Raw genomic sequence first — 25,370 nt, 5'->3', positions numbered from 1 at the left:
TAGGTATATTTCTCTCACCACGCCCATAAACCTGGATAACTCCTATTACTTGTGGGACTTGCTTGATACTAATAAAAGGAATCTTGTATAAAATTTATTATTATTATACCTAGCACTAATTGAATGCCTACAACATGCCAAGAGGTTTTACATAAACTATCTATAATCCATAAGCAAGCGCTTTGTTATTCCTATTTTAGAGGTAAGGAAATCAGCCTCATACATTTAAGTAACTTCATACATTCACTCATCCAGTATTTACTGAGGTACCCTCCCTATGCCAGGCACTGGACTGTTTAAGCCATGGAGTTAGTAAGTAGAAGAGCCAGGATTTGAACCTGGGTCTCTGACTCCATGTTTGAGTCATTACAGTGAAGGAATCAGGTACTATAAGGATAAAACTCTCAGTAAAGAATGCAATTTAGATATTAGCTTGTGCTTGTGAAAAATACCCTGGCCCCCCACATTTATTCAGATGAACCTTCAATAAGAGTAACTAAGACTGCTTTGTTTAGATGACCACTATAGTTTCAGACATGATTAAATTTAATTATTACATTAAACAGCTAATGACCTTAAATAATTTCTTTTTTAAATTTTCTTAAAATCACAGGACAGAGGCTGTACATTGAAAATGGAAACCTAAATCCTAGTACACAGTGAAACAGGTAAAGAATACTTGTCTGCCTATGTAATGGGACAGAAATTATGTGAAAATGATTAAATGACATATATGGTTCCTTCATGATTATATTTGTCAATTAAATTACATTTACTTAATAAACTGCTTTCAAAATTTTGGAGGCAGGAGTTACGTTATGGTGCTGAGGATATTCTTCACAGTCTATACTGATGAAGAAACAAACAAAGGTCAGAATTTGTAACTGAATACAGGAAAAGGAGGGAACTACTAAAGGAAGACGTGAATGATTTTTTTTTCTGCCAGAAGACAGGACAAACCCTGAGCTCAAGGTGAGGAGGAGCTGGGGCGAGAGCAGGAAGGGACTGTGAGGTTGTGGTAGTACAGGCTGAGGCTGCCCTTACTTCATCTACCACCAGCACAGGTCTTGGCAAGTATGGCTGCATGAAATGAGGGAAATTTGCTGTGGAGGGCCACCCTGAGGGCCAGAGAGAGTTACTACCTCAGGTAACTCTGGGCAGTCCCATTGGACATGGACAGAGAAAAAGAAAAGCAGCTAAGACAAGCAAAGAAATCCCTGAATGCCACCATCTCTCAAACAACACCTTCCCACTATCTACCACTGGGACAGTTCCAGCTTCCCAGCTTGGTGCCAGCTCAGGCACCCTGAAGGGAAGCCTATTCATGGACACTTCTTCAGCCACTCATCACAGCTGCTTGAAGTCCACTTGCAGAACCCTATGCTCAACCGCTGCCTGCAGAAATGAACTCTATCCAGGTGTTACCTGACAGGAGCCTTTAGCAATAGCTAAGGAAATCCCTAGCAATTACCAGTAGTGATCAATCTAGACCTGAATTTTAAAATGTGAGTACATAAGCATCACTTGGCAATGGGAAAAACCAGTAGCATGACAGTCACCAAGCTACACAAGCAGAGAAGCTAATTCCACATTCCCTACTCCTCCTTCTGAAAGAAAGGAGAGTTAATCCAGAAAACCAAAGATAAAAAATTAGAACATTACAAATATATCATTAGAGATTTGAGAGGATAACACGTCCTTAAAATAATAACAGTCTTTACTGAAAAAGGAAAAACAGGAAAACAAGAAAGATCCTAGAAATTTAAGATGATTGAAGAAATATATTTTAAAAACAAAAGAAGAGCTAAGTATTAGAACAAACATGGCTAAAAGGCAAATTAGTGATCTAGAAGGACTCTTCCCTACAGGGCAGGCAGACAAAAAATTATAAGCATGAAGTTAAGAGATATGAAAGATAGATCTAGGAGACTGTATACCTACCTTAAGAATTCAAAGGAAAAAAGTATAATGATGAAAGAACTAATATAAGAAAAGTTCCATTAATTAAAGATAGATTTGAAACTTTAGGATAGTAAGGTTTATGAACTGCCAAATAGAAATACTGAAAGAAGACGTACATGTAAACATATCTTTGTGAAATTTCCAGTTCTAAGAACAAAGAAAACATTCAACAATCTTTTCTGGTGGGCAGAAAAAAAAAAGCCACCAACAGGCACTGGAGCTGTCAATAAAGTGAGAAGAATCAGATTTCTCATCTGTAACACCAAATGGTTTAAAAAAATAAAAGAGCTTAGTGTCCTCAGAGTTGAGAGGGAAAAAGACTGTAAATGAAGAAATTTATTACCTACCTAAAAGAGCACTTGAATGCTAGGGCAAGATAAAGATATTTTCAATCATGAAAGAAGTAGCATCCAACTACCCACCCTATCTTTAAAAAAATTAGTTACAGATATTTGCCAGCAAAATGAAAAATGGATTGAACAAAGGGGAAGATAGAGGGTATAAGACATAGTGAGAAGCAAAAATTTATTTTTAACATTCAGTAATGTGGCAATAAAGCTGAATATAATTGTTAAGAAAGAGCTGTATATTGTATGTAAAATATATCTCATTGAAGATTAAAAAAAGAATTGTGAAATAGATGAATTAAAAAAAGAATTGTGAAATAGATGAAGCATAATGGAATAAAATCTTGAACCAAAAATCTAACACCTGCAATCTATCTAGCAAAAGTTACAACAGGTTCAACAGGTTAACAAAAGAAATAAGAACCAAGAAAGAAAGCATGATGTACAGAAAACTTAAAATAATGTGGGAGGAGTTCCACTAAGGACTAGGATGAAGTTGCTGGTATTATGCTCTTCCCTGCTGAGAATCAACCTTGATAAAATTCACTGGAATACAACCATAGGAACCAGAACTGAAGAAATAAAAATCCCAGAAGGAAGGGAAATGCATAGAGGGGATTACTGCTCTAGTCACCACGTTTTTGTCTCTTAGGGCATTTGCTGAGTTGCAGTGCAGGACATAAAACCCAAATAGAAAGCAGGGGCCTGAAGTCTACAGCATCTCAGTGGAATAGATACAGGAATACGCAAGCACAGGGCTACCCATCAGCCAGCACTTGAGGGACTGAGATCCTGGAGGAAGGACACAACAGAAAAAGGAGTAAACACTCTGCATATAATTTTCCTTTCAGAAATTACTGATCCTAAGCCACATAAGAAGGACTGATATAGAGAAACCAAGCAGAAAAAAAATTACCAAGAGGCAACTGTATGGCACTGAGGAGTCAAAAATAGTAATTCAGGATCTCCATGTTAACCAGGCATCATGAAACAGGGGATGATGGCCTCAAGTGAGGAAAGAAGCAGGAAGAACAGAACCACCCCGACCTAGTGTGGGACAGAAGACACACTTAATCTTTCTTAGATGAAGAAGTTTTAAAAGCAGTTCATGAACTGTCTTCCCCAGGAAATAAAAAATTAGACTAAAAATCATGTGGTTAGCAGTTGAGAACATCTTTTAAAAAGGGTCTGGAGGATTTAAGATGGCACGGTAAGAACTACTCAGGATTGCAGCTCTCAGTGAACGCGCAGAGGGTGAGTCAAAGCCACATTTCCAGACGGATCTTTGTTGCCCACAGAACGGGGAAATTCCCAGGTATAGGAGAGACATGGGACGTCAGCCCAGCTGTTTTGGCTGGTGCGGCCACTTCGGCCGGCGCCACAGTGCAGCGGCACTCCGCAACACTCCGCACAAAACACACTGGTCCCGGTGCCCTGTTAAACCAGCAATCTGAGATTTGGGAGGGCAGATTAGCATATCCATCTGATTAAACGGGACCTGGACAGTGAGCCAGACCAGGAGATTCCTAAAAAGTGGCATTTGAGCCAGCGGAGAGGGTCACTGCACGGGAAATCACACAGATCCCGGTGCCCTAACAGTAGATGACTGAAATACCTGGGAGAGAGCCAACCATTCAACTTAAAAAAGAAAAAAAGGCACTCTGAGGCAGGGAGCCAGGTGAGCAGGCTCGGTGGGTTTCACCCCCAGAGGAACAAACAAAACTGCGATTCGAAACGCTCTGGGTGGAGAGTTTCACTGCGGGCACAGCTGAACCCAGGACGGTGCAGCTCAGTGGGGGAGGGGCGTCTGCCATTACTGAGGCAATCCGCCCTTACTGATGTACACTCCCATTGCTGACGCAGCCTGCCGTTGCCGAGGCAACCCGCCACAACAGAGAGACTCCGCTGCAGGGCGGAGCCCGTGGCAGCAGGGCGGAGACAGCAGCTGCAGGGCAGAACCCAAAGCAACAGGGCAGAGCCCGCAGCAACAGGGCAGACCCCACGCCAGCAGGGCGGAGCCTCGGCAGGCAAATAGTGACTAGACTGCCTCCTAGCTGGGCAGCATAGTGCAACGGACACTCATAAAGAAAGCTCCAACTCCCTGAGACAGAGCATCTGAGGAAAAAAAGGGGTTTTATGAGTTCTGCTGCAGCAGACTTAAATGCAGCAGCCTAACAGCCCTGAATGAACAACGAAGCTCACAGCTCGGCACTTGAGCTCCTATAAAGTACAGACCATCTCCTCAAGCAGCTCCCTGACCCTTGTATATCCAAAGAGTCACCTCAAAAAGGACTGATCAGACTGACATTTGGCGGGCATCATTCTGGGACAAAGATAGCAGAAGAAGAAACTGGTAGCATCCATCACTGTTCTGCAGCTGCTACAGGTGTACCCCAGACAAGCAGGGCCTGGAGTGGACCTCAGCAGTCGTACAGCGGAGGGGCTAGACTGGTAGAAGGAAAAGCAAGTAACAGAAATACCTCATCATCAACAATCTGGGCATCCACTCAGACACCCAATCGAAAAGTCAGCAACTACTCAGATGACAGGTGGATAAATCCAAAAAGATGGGAAGAAACCAGCGCAAAAAGGAGGAAAACACCCGAAACCAGAACACCTCGCCTCCTACAAAGGACCAAAACTCCTCACCAGCAAGGGAACAAAGCTGGACGGAGAATGACTGTGATGAAATGACAGAATTAGACTTCAGAAGGTGGGTAATGAGAAACTTCTGTGAGCTAAAAGAACATGTTCTAAATCAATGCAAAGAAACTAAGAAGATTGAAAAAGATTTGAAAAAAGATTCGAGGAAATGATAACAAGAATGGATAACTTAGAGAGGAATATGAATGAATTGAAGGAGCTGAAAAACACAACACGAGAACTTCACAAAGCATGCACAAGTTTCAATAGCCGAATTGACCAAGCAGAAGAAAGAATATCAGAAGTTGAAGATCAACTCAATGAAATAAAATGAGAAACCAAGATTAGAGAAAAAAATGAAAAAAGGAATGAACAAAATCTCCAAGAAATGTGGGACTATGTGAAGAGACTTAACCTACGTTTGATAGGTGTACCAGAAGGTGATGAAGAGAACGAATTCAAGCTGGAAAATACTCTTCAGGATATTATCCAGGAAAATTTCTCCAACCTAGCAAGGCAGGCCAATACTCAAATCCAGGAAATACAGAGAACACCACAAAGATACTCCGCAAGAAGAGCAACCCCCAAGGCACATAATCGTCGGATTCACCAGGGTAGAAATGAAGGAGAAAATACTAAGGGCAGCCAGAGAGAAAGGTCGGGTCACCCAAAAAGGGAAGCCCATCAGACTCACAGCAGATCTCTCGGCAGAAACTCTACAAGCCAGAAGAGAATGGGGGCCAATATTCAACATCCTTAAAGAAAAGAACTTTCAACCCAGAATTTCATATCCAGCCAATCTGAGCTTCATAAATGAAGAAAAAATAAAATCCTTGCGAACAAGCAAGTACTCAGAGATTTTGTCACCACCAGGCCTGCTTTACAAGAGCTCCTCAAATAGGCACTACACATAGAAAGGAACAACCAGTACCAGCCATTCCAAAAACACACTAAATGCTAAAGAGCATCAACAAAATGAAGAATCTACATCAACTAACGGGCAAAACAGCCAGCTAGCATCAAAATGGCAGTATCAAATTCACACATAACAATATTAACCCTAAATGTAAATGGGCTAAATGCACCAATCAAAAGACACAGACTGGCAAATTGGATAAAAAACCAAAACCCATCAGTGTGCTGTATCCAGGAAACCCATCTCACATGCAAGGATACACAAAGGCTCAAAATAAAGGGATGGAGGAAGATTTACCAAGCAAATGGAGAGCAAAAAAAAAAGCAGGAGTTGCAATTCTCATCTCTGATAAAATAGACTTTAAAGCAACAAAGATCAAAAGAGACAAAGAAGGTCATTACATAATGGTAAAAGGATCGATACAACAAGAAGAGCTAATGATCCTAAATATATATGGACCCAATACAGGAGCATCCAGATATATAAGGCAAGTTCTTAATGACTTACAAGGAGACTTATACTCCCACACAATAATAGTGGGAGACTTTAACACTGCATTGTCAATATTAGACAGATCAACAAGACAGAAAATTAACAAGGATATCCAGGACTTGAACTCAGACCTGGAACAAGCAAACCTGATAGACATTTACAGAACTCTCCACCCCAAATCCACAGAATATACATTCTTCTCAGCACCACGTCACACCTACTCTAAATTGACCACATAATTGGAAGTAAAGCACTCCTCAGCAAATGAAAAACAACTGAAATAATAACAAACAGTCTCTCAGACCATAGTGCAATCAAGTTAGAACTCAGAATTCAGAAACCGACCCAGAACCGCACAGCTTCATGGAAACTGAACAACTGGCTCTTGAATGTTGACTGGATAAACAATGAAATGAAGGCAGAAATAAAGAAGTTCTTCAAAACCAATGAGAACGAAGACATAACATACCAGAATCTCTGGGACACATTTAAAGCAGTCTCTAGAAGAAAATATATAGCAATAAGTGCCCACATGAGAAGAGTGGAGAGATCCAAAATTGACACCCTATCATCAAAATTGAAAGAGCTAAAGGAGCAAGATCAAAAAAACTCAAAACCTAGCAGAAGACAAGAAATAACTAAGATCAGAGCAGAACTGAAGGAGATAGAGACACGAAAAACCCTTCAAAAAAATCAATAAATCCAAGAGCTGTTTTTTTTAAAGATCAACAAAATAGAGAGACCACTAGCCAGACTGATAAAAAAGAAAAGAGAGAACAACCAAATAGATGCAATAAAAAACGATAAAGGGGAAATCACCACAGAATCCACAGAAATTCAAACCATCACCAGAGAATATTACAAACAACTCTATGCACATAAACTAATAAACCTGGAAGAAATGGATAAATTCCTGGACACCTGTGTTCTCCCAAGCCTAAATCAGGAGGAAGCTGGAACTATGAATAGACCAATAACAAGGTCTGAAGTCGAGGCAGCAATTAAGAGCCTACCACACAAAAAAAGCCCAGGTCCAGATGGGTTCACAGCCAAATTCTACCAGACACACAAGGAGGAGCTGGTAGCATTCTTTCTGAAACTGTTTGAAATAATCCAAAAAGAGGGAATCCTTCCCAAATCATTTTATGAGACCAACATCATCCTGTTACCAAAACCCGGCAGAGACTCAACAAGAAAAGAAAACTTCAGGCCAATATCCATGATGAACATAGATGCAAAAATCTTTAATAAAATACTGGCAAGCCGACTGTAACAGCACATCAAAAAACTTATCCATCATGATCAAGTAGGATTCATCCTGGGGATGCAAGGCTGGTTCAACATTCGCAAGTCTATAAACGTAATTCACCACATAAACAGAACCAAAAACAAAAACCACATGATTATCTCAATTGACGCAGAGAAGGCATTCGACAAAATTCAACAGCCCTTTATGCTAAAAACCCTCAATAAACTCAGTATCGATGGAATGTATCTCAAAGTAATAAAAGCTATTTATGACAAACCAACAGCCAATATCATACTGAATGGGCAAAAACTGGAAGCATTCCCTTTGAAATCTGGCACTAGACAAGGAGGCCCTCTTTCACCACTCCTATTCAATATAGTACTGGAAGTTCTAGCCAGAGCAATCAGGCAAGAAAAAGAAATAAAGGGTATTCAAATATGAAAGGTGGAAGCCAAATTGTCTCTATTTGCAGACGACATGATAGTATACATAGACGACCCCATCGCCTCAGCCCCAAAACTCCTGAAACTGATAAGCAACTTCAGCAAAGTCTGAGGATATAAAACCAATGTGCAAAAATCACAAGCATTCCTATACACCAATAACAGACTTAAAGAGAGCCAAATCAAGAACGAACTGCCATTCACAATTGCTACAAAAAGAATAAAATACCTAGGAATACAACTCATAAGGAACGTAAGGGACCTCTTCAAGGAAAACTACAAACCACTGCTCAACAAAATAAGAGAGGACACAAACAGATGGAGAAACATTCCATGTTCATGGTTAGGAAGAATTAATATCGTGAAAATGGCTATACTGCCCAAAGTAATTTACAGAATCAACGCTATCCCCATCAAGCTACCATTGACTTTCTTCACAGAACTGGAAAAAACCACCATGAACTTCATATGGAACCAAAAGAGAGCCCGCATAGCCAAGTCAATTCTAAGCCAAAAGAACACAGTGGGGGGCATGACACTACCAGATTTCAAACTATACTACAGGCTACAGTAATCAAAACAGCATGGTACTGGTACCAAAACAGAGACATAGACTAATGGAACAAAGAGGCATCGGAGGCAACACAACATATCTACAACCATACAATCTTTGATAAACGTGACAAAAACAAGCAATGGGGAAAGGATTCCCTGTTTAATAAATGGTGTTGGGAAAACTGGCTAGCCATGTGCAGAAAGCAGAAACTGGACCCCTTCCTGACACCTTACACTAAAATTAACTCTAGATGGATTAAAGACTTAAACATAAGACCTGGCACCATAAAAACCCTAGAAGAAAATCTAGGCAAAACCATTCAGGACATAGGAGTAGGCAAGGACTTCATGACCAAAACACCAAAAGCATTGGCAACAAAAGCCAAAATAGACAAATGGGACCTAATGAAACTCCACAGCTTCTGCACGGCAAAACAAACAGTCATTAGAGTGAATCGGCAACCAACAGAATGGGGAAAAATTTTTGCAGTTTACCCATCTGACAAAGGGCTGATATCCAGAATTTACAAAGAATTCAAACAGATTTACAGGAAAAAAACAAGCCCATTCAAAAGTGGGCAAAGGATGTGAACAGACACTTTACAAAAGAAGACATACATGAGGCAAACAAACATATGAAAAAACACTCATCATCACTGGTCATTAGAGAGTTGCAAATCAAAACCACATTGAGATACCATCTCATGCCAGTTAAAATGGCGATCATTAAAAAATCTGGAGACAACAGATGCTGGAGAGGATGTGGAGAAATAGGAACACTTTTACACTGTTGGTGGGAGTGTAAATTAGTTCAACCATTGTGGAAGACAGTCTGGTGATTCCTCAAGGCCTTAGAAATAGAAATTCCATTTGACCCAGCAATCCCATTACTGGGTACATATCCAAAGGACTATAAATTGGTCTACCATAAGGACACATGCACACGAATGTTCACTGCAGCACTGTTTACAATAGCAAAGACCTGGAACCAACCCAAATGCCCATCGATGATAGACTGGATTGGGAAAATGTGGCACATATACACCACGGAATATTATGCAGCAATCAAAAATGATGAGTTCTTGTCATTTGTAGGGACATGGATGAATCTGGAGAACATCATTCTCAGCAAACTGACACAAGAACAGAAAATGAAATACCACATATTCTCACTCATAGGCGGGTGATGAAAAATGAGAACACATGGACACAGAGAAGGGAGTACTAAACACTGGGGTCTATTGGGGGGAATGGGGAGGGGCAGCGGGGGAGGGGCTGGGGAGGGATAGTCTGGGGAGAAAAGCCAAATGTGGGTGAAGGGGAGGAAGGTAGCACAACGCACTGCCATGTGTGTACCTATGCAACTGTCTTGCATGTTCTGCACATGTACCCCAAAACCTAAAATGCAATTAAAAAAAAAAAAAGTGAAGCAAATTAAAGAAAAAAAATAGTAATTCAGGTGGGGCCTTCCAAAGAGGAGAGAGGACTTGGACAATCTAGCTTTCATTTGAAATCCAGGAAGGGCTTGACGGTAAGAGTTACAGAAACTAGAAATAGATTAGTCTTGACTGCATTAAAGTTATCTGTCCACCTTACATGCTGGCTAGCAGAAATTTAGATCTTTTCTTGAGGAAGATAACATTTTCAAAAGTATTCAATAACAAGTTAACAGGCACATCATAAAACAAGACCAAATGAATGAAAATGAAGAGAAAGATTAGGCAATACAAATAGGCCTACAGATAACATGGATTATTCAAGTTCTCAGACACAAACTTCAAAATAATTTAAATATGTTAAAGAAAACAATGAAAAGATAGAGAATTTTACTAGAGCACTGGAATGTATTAACAAAATAGAAATTCTAGAATTCTCTCCTTTTTCTCTTCTTCTTCCTTTTTCTGCCTCAACTATGCACTTTTAAAGTTGTTGGTAGGGCAGGCAATACACAATACCACAGTATGTGTGTATTGAAGGAGACACGATGACCTCAAGTAAGGGTATGGAGAGCATCTGCATAGCAGAATTGTCCAGTGAGGTGTGCTGGAACTTCACTATAGTGAGAGATATCTGTCAGTATGGGAGAAATCTGGCAAGCAGTTATAGGTTTTGAGTCAAAAGAGAGAAGTATTCCATGGAGGAGCAGCCTGGTATGTGGTGCCATAATCTGAACAGGTTAAGAAGGGCATGCATGCACCAGGGGGAGGCATGTGGAGAGGCCTTGTATGAAAAGGGCCTGACTGGGGTGAGTAGGCCTTCCAGGCATGGGGGTGACCTGGCATGAGGTGTCATAGCCTAAGCAGCATGAAGAAGACTTTCATGTAGGAGGGTGCCCTAAAATGAAATATCAAAGTTTGAATGGAGTGAGGAAGGTGTCTCTGGTTGGGAGGACAGACCAGTGCAGGGCATTAGAGGTTGAGCAAATAAGGATGGCATTTGTGTGTATGTGGGAGGCAGAGCACAGTTGGGTGTTGGAGTCTAAGTAGGCAAGGAAAGTCAAAGAAAGACTGAGGAACAGGAGTTAACTAAATGCAATACATGATTCTGAATTAGATCCCTTTCCAATAAAAGACACTGTTGGGGCAACTGGCAAAACTTCCATAGGAATAGACGTTTAGAGGGAAAGAATGCATCAATGTTAATTTCCTAATTTTGATGATTATATTATGATTATGCAGGAAAATGTTCTTACTTGTAGAAAAATCACAGGAAATCACTTGCAGGGATGCTGCATCAGGTTGGCAACTTAATTTCAAAATTGGTTGAGAAAAAAATGTTCTCTGTAATACACTTCCAACTTTTTGGAGTTTAAGATTGTTTCAAACTTTAAAAACTATTAAAAAGACAATAATGAATTGAGAATTCAATAGATGGCCTTGGACATCCTTGAATAGATGGGGTAACAAGCAGGTGTAACATATGTAACATAATAGATTAGTGAACTGAAAGGTCAATAGAAAATAATCAAATTGAAGCAGAGAGAGAAAAGAATGTAGAAAATAGAGAAAATAGCAAAATAGACATACGGGACATAGTGCAATGTCTAATATATTTGTAATTAAGAGTCCCAGAAAGAGAAGAGAGAATGGGGAAGAAGCAATATTTTTAAAATGTTGGGTGGAGAATTTTCCAAAATAAAATACCTCAGTCTAGAGATTCCAGAAGCTTTTCTAACCAAGCAAAGAAACACAAGGAAAACTAAATGTAGGCACATAGAATAACAATGCCGACAACCTAAGCCAAAGAGAAATTTTTCTTTTCTTTCTCTCTCGTTTTTTTTTTTTTTTTTTTGAGACAGGGTCTCACTCTGTCACCCCGGCTGGAGTGCAGTGGTGCTATCGCAACTCATTACAGCGTTATGCTCCTGAGTTCAAGAGATCTTTCTGCCTCACCTTCCTGAGTAGCTAGGACTACCAGCATGCACCACAATGCCTGGCTAATTTTTAATTTTTTTTGTAGTGACAGGGGTCTCACTATGTTGCCCAGGCTAGTCACGAATTCTGGCTTCAAGCAATCTGCCTGCCTCAGCCTCCCAAAATGCTGATATTATAGGTGTGATCCACTATGCCCAGCCTTTTTTTTTTTTTTTCAATTCCCCACATAATACCAACATAAGAAGAAATTTTATTATTATTTTTATTTATTTTTTGAGATGGAGTCCCTCTTTGTTGCCCAGGCTAGAGTGCAGTGGCATGATCTCTGCTCACTGCAACCTCCACCTCCTGGGTTTAAGTGATTCTCCTGCCTCAGCCTCTCGAGTTGCTGGGATTACAGGCACACACTACCATGCCTGGCTAATTTTTGTATTTTTATTAGAGATGGGATTTCTCCATGTTGGCCAGGCTGGTCTGAAAATCCTGACCTCAGGTGATCCACCTGCCTTAGCCCCCCAAAGTGCTGGGATTACAGGTGTGAGCCACTGCGCTTGGCCCAACATAAGAGAAATTTTAAAAAGAAAATGGAAAGAAAGGACAAATTACCTTATATAGCACAGCATCAGACTGACTGATTTTTCAACTGAAACAATGGAAGCCAGAAAACAGATGATATCTTTAGTATGCTAAAATACAATTACTACAAGTCTAAAATTTATACTAAGCAAAGCATCCTTCAAAAATAAAGGTAAAATGCAGCTGCAGTCACACAAAATAATGAGCAAATTCGTTGTTAGCAGTCAAGTGCTAAAAAAAATAAAGGCAGATGTTCAGGCAAAAGGAAATGATACAAGATGACAGCAAGTTAATAGAGAAAAGAATGCAGGATACTGGAAAGTATGAATATGTAGGTGACTTTCAATGAATATAGCTGTTTAAAGCAATACTAGTGACATCTTATGGAGTTTAAAATATATGTAGAATTAATATTATAATAACACAAATGAGGGTATCTGAACCTAGCTTTGAAAAGTTCTTGCATTGTCCAAAAATGATGAAAATACAAAATTGGACTTTAATAGTGCAAAAATACATGTTTACATCTGTATGGTAATACTACAAGAATAATAAAAGAATGTATCATGCCTGTAATCCCAGCACTTTGGGAGGCTGAGGTGGGCGGATCACCAAGTCAAGAGATCAAGACCAGCCTGACCAATACAGTGAAACCCCATCTCTACTAAAAATACAAAAATTAGCTGGGCATGGTGGCACACACCTGTAATCCCAGCTACTTGGGAGGGAGGTTGCAGTGAGCCAAGATGTCACCACTGCACTCCAGCCTGGGTGACAGAGCGAGACTTTGTCTCAAAAAAAAAAAAAAAAAAAAAAGTATAACTTATACATTGACAGAGGAGGAAAATGAGATAAAAAAAAAAAAAACAACTTGCTTAATCAAAAACAAGCCATAAAGAATAGATGGGACCAAAAAAATGTAAGATGATAGAGCTCAACATAAATGTATCCATTATTATAGATATTCCAATTAAAAGATAAATGTTGCCAGGCTGGGTAAATGAACAATAATACTCAGCTATATTCTCCTGGCAGAAAAATATACCTTACATTTAAGAACAAATAGAACATAAAGATTCAAAATAAAAGGATGAAAAAAGTTATACCATGGGAACAATAAGCAAATGAAAGCTGGTATACCTATATACTAACAGACAAAACAGACTAAGGCAAGAGGTATTACTAGAAATTAAGAGAGAGGTTTTAAAACTCAACAGGAAGGTATGTATAACAATCCTCAATATTAGTATGGTTCTGATAAAGAGGCCTCAAAATATAGAAAGCAAATATTCAAAGAATTAAAAAGAGAAATAGTCAAGTCTATGACTAAGAGATTTTAACAATGCAAATATCAAAGTAGACTAAATTGATACACAGAGAACAACACACACAACTGCAGAATATACATTCTTCAAGCATATATGTCACCTTTACCAAAACAGAAATGCTGGGACAAAAAGCAAGTCTCAACATTTCAAAGAATTAAATAATTCAGAATATAGTCCCTAATATCAGTAGAATAAAATGGAAATCAATTACAAGAAGGTAATTTGACAATTAAGCAATTATATACTTCTAGGTAATAAATATATTTTTAAATTTAATATGTATGTATTGTGTGTGTGTGTGTGTGTGTGTGTATAAAATAAATCTTTCTGGTGAAAGAAAAAAAAGTGAGAATTAGAAAATATTTCCAACTGGATGATAATGACAATAGAAATCCAAGTTGTGGGATGAAGTTACTTGCTTAAAGAGAAAATAATAGCATTTAGTGCAGACTACAAAAGAAGAAAAATTGAGTATCGACTGTGCCAAGAAATTTATAGGAACAATAAATCTACCCAAAAAAAGTAGAAGGAAGAAAACACTACAATTAAGAACATAAATCAATAAAATGGGAAATAAATTTATAATAAAAAGTAATATAAGAGATGGATTTGAAAAGACTAATAACTAGCAAGAAAAAGAAAGAAGGCACCAATTATTATAACAGAATAAAAAGCATGTTATCACTATAGATCCTACAAATAGTAAAAAGATGCTATGAACAACTTGATGTCAATCAATTTGAAAATTTAGATAAAATGGACAAATACCTAGAAAAGCCACAACTCACCAAAACTAAATAAGAAACATAAAGTTTGAATAGTCTTATATCCATTAAAGAAATGGAGACCAGGTGCAGTGGCTCACGCCTGAAATCCTGACAGTTTGAGAGGCCAAGGTGGGTAGATCACCGATCACTTGAGCTCAGGAGTTTGAAACCAGTGTGGAGGACATGGCGAAACTCCATCTCTATAAAAAACACAAAAAAATTAGCCAAGTGTGGTGGCGTGTGCCTCTGGTCTCAGCTACTCAGAAGGCTGAGGTGGGAGGATGGCTTGAGCCTGGAAGGCGGAGGTTGTAGTGAACCAAGATTGCACCACTGTACTCCAACCTCAGTGACAAAGTCAGACCCTGTTTCAAAAAAAAAAAAAAAAAAAAAAAAGCACAATAAAGAATAACAAAGTAAAACTTCAGGTTCAGATGGATTTCACCAGTAAATTCTTCCAACTGCCAAACTCTGCTAGTGAATAGAACAGGGAACAGTGTGTTCTGTCTGCTTCCGGATGAGCGAGAAGACTTATACACTGGTTCTCGGACTTCCCCAGCAGCATGGCCCCCAAATACCAGTCTCCACTCCCACCTCAAAAGAAGAAACCAAGACCACCTCCTGCTCTGGGACTGGAAGAGACATTGGCCTCTGCAGGCCTGCTGAAGAAGGGAGAAAAAGCACAGCAAGAAGCAATTGAACACATTGATGAAGTACAAAATGAAACAGACAGACTTCAATGAACAAGCCAGTGAGGAGATTTTGAAAGTCGAACAGAAATATAACAAACTCCACCAACCATTTTTTCAGAAGAGGTCAGAATTGATCACCAAAATCCCAAATTTTTGGGTAACATTTGTTAACCATCCACAAGTGTCTGCACTGCTTAGAGAGGACGACTAAGAGGTAATGCATTATTTGACCAGAGTTGAAGTGACAAAATGTGAAGATATTAAATCAGGTTACAGAATAATTTTATTTTGATGAAGATCCTTACTTTGAAACTAAAGTTCTCTCCAAAGAATTTCATCTGAATGAGAGTGGTGATCCACCTTCAAAGTCCACCGAAATCAAATGGAAATCTGGAAAGGATTTGATGAAACGTTCAAGTCAAACGCAGAATAAAGCCAGCAGGAATAGGCAGCATAAGGAACCAGACAGCTTCTTTACCTGGTTTACTGACCATTCTGATGCAGGTGCTGATGAGTGAGGAGAGGTCATCAAAGATGATATTTGGCCAAACCCATTACGATACTACTTGGTTCCTGATATTGCTGATGAAGAAGAAGGAGGAGAGGAAAATGATGATGATGATGATGAAGAGGGGGAAGGATTAGAAGATAATGATGAAGAGGAGTATGAGAATGAAGAAGATGAAGATGATGATGAAGGGCAGGAAGGAAAAGAGGATGAAGGAGAAGATGACTAATAGAACACTAATGGATTCCAACCTTCCTTTTTTTAAATTTTCTCCAGTCCCTGGGAGCATGTTACAGTCTTTTTTTTTTTTTCCTTCTTTTGCTCAGTCACCCTGTTTTTGAAGTCTCTTTTCTCTACACCATGGTTCTCAACTTATTTTGGGGGAAATACTTCAGCAGAATACAATGGGAAAAGAGTCTCCGCCCCTTTCTGTTTGAAATTCATTTTTATCCCTTCCTGTCTGAACAAAAACTGTATGGAATCACCACCACTGAGCTCTGTGGGGAAAAAAGAAAATCCTGCTCCCTTTGCTCTGCTGGAAGCTGGAGGGTGGTAGGCCCCTGTGTAGTAGTGCATAGAATTCTAGCTTTTTTCCTCCTTTCTCTGTATATTGGGTTCAGAGAGTACACTGTATCTCTATGTGAATATGGACAGTTAGCATTTACCAACATGTATCTGTCTACTTTCCCTTGTATAAAAAAAGAGAAAAAAACTTTAAAAAAAAATGGGGTTATAGAAGGTCAGCAAAGGGTGGGTTTGAGATGTTTGGGTGGTTTAAGTGGGCGTTTTGACAACATGGCTTCTCCTTTGGCACGTTTGTGACATTTGACAGACGTCCTTGCAGTTTAAGATGACACTTAAAATAAATTATCTCCTCATGATGACTTGAGCCCTGCCACTCAATGGGAGAATCAGCAGAACCTGCCGGATCTTATTTGGAATTGACATTCTCTATTACAATTTTGTTCCTGTTTATTTTTAAATTTTCTTTTTGTTTCACTGGAAAGGAAAGATGATGCTCAGTTATAAAACGTTAAAAGTGTACAAGTTGCTTTGTTACAATAAAACTAAATGTGTACACACACAGAAAAAAAAAGAAAAAGAGAGGGAACACTCAATTCTTTCATAAGGCAGCATAACTTTTCTATAAAAACAAGGCAAGAACAATACAATAAAAGAAAACTATATGTCAACTGAGTTCATAAACACAAACACAAACATCTTCAACACACCATGAGAATACAGAATCCCTACCTCAAATCATAAACAAAAAAAAATTCCAAATGGATCATGACTTAAATATGAATGGTAAAACAATAAAGGAATGACGGAAACAAGAGATCAGCTTTATGACCATGGGGTAATGACACATTTTTAAATAGGACATCAAAATCACTACCCCTAAAGTAAAAGATTGATCAAAATCACTATTCCAAAAGTAAAAGGTTTATAAATTGATTTCCACTAAAATGAAAAACAGACTTTTATCAAAATGCAGCATTAAGAGATGAAAAGGCAAGCCACACAGAGAAAGATGTTGCAGTACATTTATCTGAAAAATCATTTAGAAGGACAAACCTCCATGACACGTTTACCTATGTAACAAACCTGCCCATGTACTCCCAAACTTAAAAGTTTTTTAAAAAGGAAAAAAATCATTTAGAAGGGAGATAGTCCAATTAAAAATGGACAAAACCTGAATGGGCCCTGAATAGAAATACTAATATTCTAGGAAACATAAATTAAAATATACTCACTAAAATGTCTAAAATGAAAAACAAAATCTAGAAATATCAAGTCATACTGAAGATACGGAGCAACAGGAACACTCTTACTAAGTTGGTACAGGTGTCGATTTGTGTAACCACTTTGGATACTAATAGACAGTATCTACTGAAGTTGACTGAGTAATCCTATATCTATATACCCAACAGAAACATGCACACATGTGTACCAAAGGCATGAATGTATGACTGTTCATAAAAGTGTAATAGTACAACAAATAATAAATGGCCCCAAACTGGAAATAACCCTATGACCCCTACAACAGTATGCATATAAAATTATAAAATAGATTATTATACAATAGTGACAAGGAGTGGAGTACTGGAGTGAACTGTATGCAATAACATGGAAGAATCTCACAATCATAATATTATCCAAAAGAAGCCAGACACGGAAGAGTATATTGAAAGGGTCCATTTATGTAATTAAAAAACAGATGAAATAACTCTATGGTGAAGTCAGAGGTTACCTTAGGGAGGTAAGGGAGGACACACGAGGGAAGCTTCTGGGGTTCAGTTAATGTTCTGTGTCTCCCTCCAGATGGTGGTTACAGCAATACATTAGCTTCATAAAAATTAATCAAGCTATACACTAATGATTTGTGCACTTTTCTACCTGTATAATTCAATCAAAAAACATTCAAAAATCGTTTAAAATCCTTTAAAAGTGGATACGCAAACTTAATAAATGAAGAGTTATACCATGAACCTAGATGGAAAGACTCAATATTATAAATTATTTAATTTCTCCAATGAATCTTCAATTAAATGTAATTCTAATTAACCCCCCCCCTTTTTCTTGTTACTTGTTAGGGTGTTTCTAAAGTTTAAGAAAGTAAATGTGTAAGAAAAGGAAGGCAATTTCGAAAATAATTAGGAGGACTTGCCCTGAAAAAAAAAATGTACCATAACATCACTATAATTTAAATTGTAAATTTCTATTTATAAGTTAGTATTTGTAAGAAACAGACAAATAGTTGCCACAGAAGAGAATCCAGAAAACGTCTGCAAAGATGTAAAATGAGGGTATAATAAATACTCTAATTCAAATTGTTGGGGAAAGATGGACTCTTCAATAAATGGTATAATTGGCTGAGTTGGAAAAGCAAAACAAAAGCAGATTTAGACACCTGTTTCATGCCACACACAAAATCCACATATCTAAATGGCTCTTTTTTTTTATTTTTAAGGAAAAAAAAGCTATTTCCTTAAAGAAGACAGATTTTTCTCAGCCTTTCTCAGCACAACACAACCCACAAGGTATCAAATATAGATGATCAGATGTCAAAAAATTTTGAAAATCCTGCACTGAACTAATTTTAAAAGACAAGAAACATAACTGGAGAAAACACTTATAAAACATAAACCAAGGGCATATGAAAAGCTTCTACAAACCAACAGGAAAAAAAACTTGCTAGAAAAAGGGCTTGGGATATGACAGGCAATTATTCACAGAACAAATACAAATAACAAAAAGCAATAATAATAAGCATTATAATTAAAATGAGATATATTTCATTTGCCAATTAGCAAAAATACAAAAAAGGTCCATATCTCCCAGGTTGCTGGGAGCTCACACTCTCAGCCAACATGAGATGACGTCTACATCAGTACAACTTTTTGGTGGGCAATTTTGGCTAAAGGCAGAAATATACAAGTATGCAAAGATAAATGTATGATGATGTTCACCAAAACCCATTAGCAGATGAGTAATTAAATAATTGGGTGCATATATATATATATTTTTGTTACATGCAATCATTAAAAATTGTGTTACCCTTCTACATGCTAACATGAAAACTGTTCTGCAATATACTTACTTAAAAAAATTCAATCTATGAACAATATCCATAGCAATATTCTGTTTTTTATAAGAAAAATAAAATTTAAATGATCTGTTTATAATTATGTAAAAAAAAATTGGAAGGAGACACATCACATTGGTTAGTGATTAGCCCCATAGGACTTTAAGTTTTGCAGTATGAATATACTATATTTGCAAGCTATAAAATTAATAGGACTTTAAAAATGTAAATATAGAAAAAATAAATAAAATGTTTTTTGTTTAGCACAGGAATTCCTCTTTTAGAAATGTATCCTAAGTATTTAATCAGAGAAGTATATAAAAATGTATACTCAAGGATGTTAAGGAAAATTTATAAAAGAAAAAAAACTAGAAATAAATCCAACAGCATTATAAAATAGGTTTCGGCACATCTGTGCAATGGAAAAATATGAAGCTACATAACAATCTACTTTCAAAGGCTAAAGATCTTTTACAAATGTACAAAATGGTAAATACAATTAGATTACAGTTTTTGAAGTATATTTTTATAAGGAAAAAGTCCAAAATTAAACATCAAAATGCTAAACATTCCTATCTATAGGTAATTTGAGACCTGTGATTTTTATTTCCTATTTGATAGTTATTATTATTTACCAATTATTAATAAATGTCTACTGCCTTAATTATTTAATTATTAATAAAAACTGCCTTAGCATTTTTAAAGCATTATAAGTCTTAACAAAGCAAATGGTGGTTTCACTTCTATTTTTTATTTGTATTTCTTTGAGACAGGCTTTCGCTCTGTTTCCCAGGTTGGAGTACAGTGGCATGACCATGGCTTGCTGCATCCCCTATCTCCTGGGCTCAAATGATCCTCTTCCCTCAGCCTCTCTTAGCAGCTGGGCCCACAAGTACATGCCACCACACTAGACTAATTTTAAAACTTTTTGTAGAGATGGGGTCTCACCATATTGCCTAAGCTGGTTTCCAACTGCTAGGCTCAAGCAATCCTACTGCGTTGGCCTCCCAAAGTGCTGGGACTGCAGGCATGAGACACCACACCTGGCTTTCCATTTTTGTATATGATGGTTCAGTCTAAAAATGTTTGCCATCAAATTCAGTGTTTGCTTTTAAAATTATCTTTTGAGATGATGTATCACCAACATTAAGCACTTTATATATATTAGCAATTTAATCACATGGAATCCTCTTCAAAAAGATAAGTATTAATAAACTGAAAATAAATAAGACTTTTAAAAAGGAAAAAACATTATTTTATTTATAGTTATTACTCAACTTGAATTCTAATATTCTTTTTCTAGCAAGAAAATAAAATTTGTCATATTTTAACTGTAAAACTTGCAAGCACAATTAATGATAAGTTCCTTAAGTACTATGAAAATATAAAGGTGTAACCACCTGTATTTTATATGATCTATCATACAAAAATACAGTCACTGTTTCTATCTGGAATATTCAACTGTGAGTAAAGACTGGTAGAATATTCAGCCATGAAAGAAAAACATTTGCATTTCTGTAAAGTAATTTTGTATGAGAGATGTATTTGCAGATGTTTTAACATTTTTTTATTATTAAATGATTTTAGTAACACAAAAAAGATGTGTGAAATTAACCCACTTAATTTTGAACAGCCATTCCTATTCAGCTCAAAGAACACTGTCATATGTGCTAAAGGTAAAATGGTATATGGAGAATTATATCTGACTAAAATGATTCTCCTAAAAATAAGGACGTTTACAACATGACATCTCCTTAGCTTGGTATAATCAAAAAAAATTTTTTAATATATTTTATTTTTATTTTTTGAGAAGGAGTCTTGCTTTGTCTCCCGGGCTGGAGTGCAACGGTGTAATCTCAGCTCACTGCAACCTCCACCTCCTGGGCTCAAGCGATTCTCCAGCCTTGGCCTCCTGAGTAGCTGGGATTACAGGCGCACGCCACTATGCTTGGCAAATTTTTGTTATTTTTAACGGAGATGGGTTTCACCATGTTGGTCAGGCTGGTTTCCTGACCTCGTGATCCATCTGCCTCGGCCTCCCAAAGTGCTGGGATTATAGGTGTGAGTCACTGCACCTGGACACTTATTTTTAAAAACAGAAACAAGAGTCTTGCTTTGTTGCCCAGGCTGGTCTCAAACTCCTGGCTTCAAGTGATCCTCCTGCCTTGGCCTCCCAGAGTGCTGGGATTACAGGTGTGAGCCACTGTGCGCGGCCACTTTTTAAAAAAAATAGAAACAGTCTTGTTTTGTTGCCCAGGCTGGCCTCAAACTCCCAGCTTCAAGCAATCCTCCTACCTTGGCCTCCGAAAGTGCTGGAATTACAGGCATAAGCCACTGTGCCTGGCCTCAGCTTAGTATAATTTTGCACCTATTTAAGAAGTGTCTGACAAGGGGATTACTGGAAGTAAAGAAAAGTGGACAAGAGAGCTCCACAAACACAGACAAGTGAGTTCATTGTTTGCAGTGGGGCTTTCTTTTCCATTAACAGGATTTTCAGGCTTGGGGCTCCAAGAAGCCTATGATCAATTCAACTGCACATCCTTTACTAAAGGATTGTTGCTGCCCTATGGTCTGTGTTGGCACAGTCACATGCACAATGCTTCCCCTTCCAGGGCTTCCCTCTCCTCAGTGGTTAGAAACACTGCTCGGCTGCCTGGCTCAATCTGCATTGATTGTATATCCTGAGGCCAGCGCACAGTGTCCAGGTCAACTAAATGTTTTTCAAAATGTGGTTTAACTTGGTTTGCTGTAGCTACAAAAATCAGCCAGCTTTGCAGAAAACAATTTATTAAATGAATGAAGACTGGTCATCATCGCTAAATACAGACAAAACACTGTGACTCAAGCATGCTCTCATTATAGAGACACTGTTGACACTTATTAGCTGACTTTATTGGATTGCTTTTCTTATTTCCATACGTTTTAGGCTGTACCAACAAATATAAAAAACAATAGAAAATTACACTACATTAGAGGCAAACATTATACACGCAATGGAATAAACTAGACATAAAACTAGATTTTTATTTAGAGCACAAGTACGCAGACAAATATGAAGCGAAAACAGTGAACTGACAAAAATGAGAACATCTTAGTGTAAAAATCAGTGAGCAGCAAAATAAAGATGAAACCGAGAGAGTACTACTCTAAACAAAAAAGTTATTATTACAAATATTGACGGGCAACAGATAATTTGACCAAAAACATCAGTCACATATTTGATACAGTATCAGGAATTTCCCTCTTTTTCAATTCACCTTTCTCCTCTTTCTCTCACAAATTATAATTGTAGCAGCTTTTAAAAAGTTTTTAAATATGATTTGAGTAAAACAGGCATGCGTGCTTTTTTCACGTAAATCAGTTAAAAGCCAAGTGGCCAGAAAATGTATATAAAAATAACAATCTATAAAATTTGGGGAAAAGTAAATGCATCCTCAAAGAACAGTACTGTATTTTTTTCATATAGTAGAGTTAATCTGTTGAAACAGTTTTCTCTAAGTATTACTTGTGGTTATTGTATTTCTACACAGATGTCTGGTCTTAAATTATAGTGACTAAATTGATAAAGCTTCTTATTCCCAGTTAACTTCGAAAGGATAGAGTAAAAGAAACCTTAAACACATTCTTAAGATTTATAAGAAGGATGGAAGGCCTTATTGAATACAGCATTCGTTCTAAGCCATGAATTCTTCATTTTCATACATAGTAAGTCTGTTGAATCAAAAACACTTCCAATCATTTTCCCACCAGATTTCAGGCCTATGGATTTGGAGTTACATTTGCGGACTACAGCATAAAAGGTAAAACTATTACTGACCATGGGGCTAATCTAGCAAATCTACATCTAACTCTGGCAGTGAAAACATTTAAAATTGTGGGAGAAATTGGAAACGCTATAAATTAGAAACTACTAAATATATATGTATTTGATTTAAAAACTGCCCTAGGCAAAAAGGCCTCAGGACAGAAGTACAAAATGTACATAAGACCCAAAGGTGGGAAATAAATCCAAGAGCAGGATTCAAATAAATGTGCCCACTGCTAAATTGTTAATCATCAGGATATATCATGCCATAATCTTTGGTGTCCAAAATATAAAAGGAATTCTTGGTATAAAGGCTCTGCCTGAAAACCTCTGATGTAGGAATCAAGGAATACTTTTGTGTGACTCTGGAGGCCACTGGACAAAGGCAGAACTTCTTTAGACCATACATAATTAAATTTATTTTTATTGCTTTATTACCTCATAGAGGGGCAAATGTCTAAAGCATATTCTAGAGAAAAGGCTCACAGTTAAAATCTGCCTTTGTTTTCCTTTAAGCAGAGGTGGTGGGGGCCTTGATGAATTAGTTTCAGTAGTCTTGGAATTAAATCAGCAATTTCAGCAGCAGTGTGTCCAAATACAGCATTGGCTGTTGCTACATATCTGACAGTCACACAAAAAGTTTCCATATAATTCAGGAGATTACCCCTTTATTAAAGGAATCTTGTAATTATAAGCCCATTGAACTGACAGAAGGAAACCCTACACCAAGTGAGGAGTTCTGGTAAGTTGGTGTAAAAAGGCTCTTCAGGAGGCAGCCTTCCTAATGCTTTATGACAGTTCCCCCTACTCATTTTAAGAGTATAAATAAAAGTATAGTGGCATTTCTCCCATTTTACATCTTAACAACATGTAGTAATCTGTTGAAACAATTTTCTCTTTACTTTCAGTTTGTTTGAAATTGCTGAGGCAAGATGGAAACATCAGGTACCAAACTAGACAGGTGGGCATGACAAAATCCTGATGGCCATAAGGCAACGAAGTATGTTAAGTAAGTCTATGTAAATGCTGTGTGTAAAAGTTAACACGTGGGAACTGTGAGGTTTCAATGGTTCTTTATAAAGAAAATAAAATTACTGAATATTCTTTTTTTTTTTTTTTTTTGAGATGGAGCCTCGCTTCCTCACCCAGGCTGGAGTGCTGTGGTGCAGTCTCAGCTCACTACATCCACCTGCCAGGCTCAAGCGATTCTCCTGCCTCAGCTTCCTAAGTGGCTGGGATTATGGGCGTGAGCCACCACACCCAACTAATTTTTGTGTTTTTAGTAGAGACTGGGTTTCGTCATGTTGGCCAGGCTGATCTTGGACTCCTGATCGCAGGTGGTCCACCCGCCTCAGCCTCCCAAAGTGCTGGGATTACAGGTGTGAGCTACCATGTCTGGCCTGAGTGTGCTTATTAAATGAAATTCAAACAATAAGCCATGATCACCAACAAAAATAATGTATGCACCTCATAATCTTCTGCTATTACATTGTTCAGCCTAAAAATATCCAGATCAAGGAAAAGTCTACTGCTCTATTGTCATTCGATTGGATTTTTCTGCAAGATACTCAAATATCAGAAGAAAAAAATATTTAAAATTCTAGAGGGGCGAGTACTAGAAAAATTCAGAATTCTTGCTTTCTCTTTTTGCAAATTTTTTTGCTCTCAAAGAGCTGGGAAAGTGTCGAAGAGAAGCTGACCTAGCCTGGAATTATAAATATGACACAAAATTTTCAAGTTTGGCACCACTTTGACAACTACATTATTTCTTTCTGTAGAGGCCACTAAGTGCTGGCTCAAAATATTAAACAATGAAGTACATAGTTACTTAAGTCACACATACAAATGTTGACTGGCACAGCCTTTTAACACAGTTTTTCAGTTTAACTACAGTAAGTGGTAGCAGCAATGGTTAACAATTCCACATCAACACCACAAACACACAAATGAAAGAGCACCTATTACAACATGCAAAATCTCAACATCACTGAATATTACACAATGCATAGAAATGGTAATAATTTTTGGCAAGTTTTTTTTTTTGTAACAAATGCTTTATAAAACAAGTTATTTTGTTATAAATGCTATTTAAAAAGCTGTAACAATCTAATGGATTATAGATATAAA

General features: G+C 37.6%; 1 protein-coding gene and 1 pseudogene across 4 annotated transcripts in view; one reads left to right on the top strand and one right to left on the bottom strand.

Annotated features, from left to right (window-relative positions):
- Window positions 1-25,370, bottom strand: part of KIAA1958 (KIAA1958 ortholog) — a 189,806-nt gene that overhangs the window by 17,806 nt on the left and 146,630 nt on the right. The window lies entirely within an intron of this gene.
- Window positions 15,103-16,206, top strand: LOC100388621 (protein SET-like; annotated as a pseudogene).

Source organism: Callithrix jacchus, chromosome 1, assembly GCF_049354715.1.
Source record: "Callithrix jacchus isolate 240 chromosome 1, calJac240_pri, whole genome shotgun sequence".
Taxonomy (NCBI): Eukaryota; Metazoa; Chordata; class Mammalia; order Primates; family Cebidae; genus Callithrix; species Callithrix jacchus.
The sequence above is the reverse complement of the archived record's forward strand: the minus strand, read 5'-3'. Positions and strand labels throughout refer to the sequence as shown.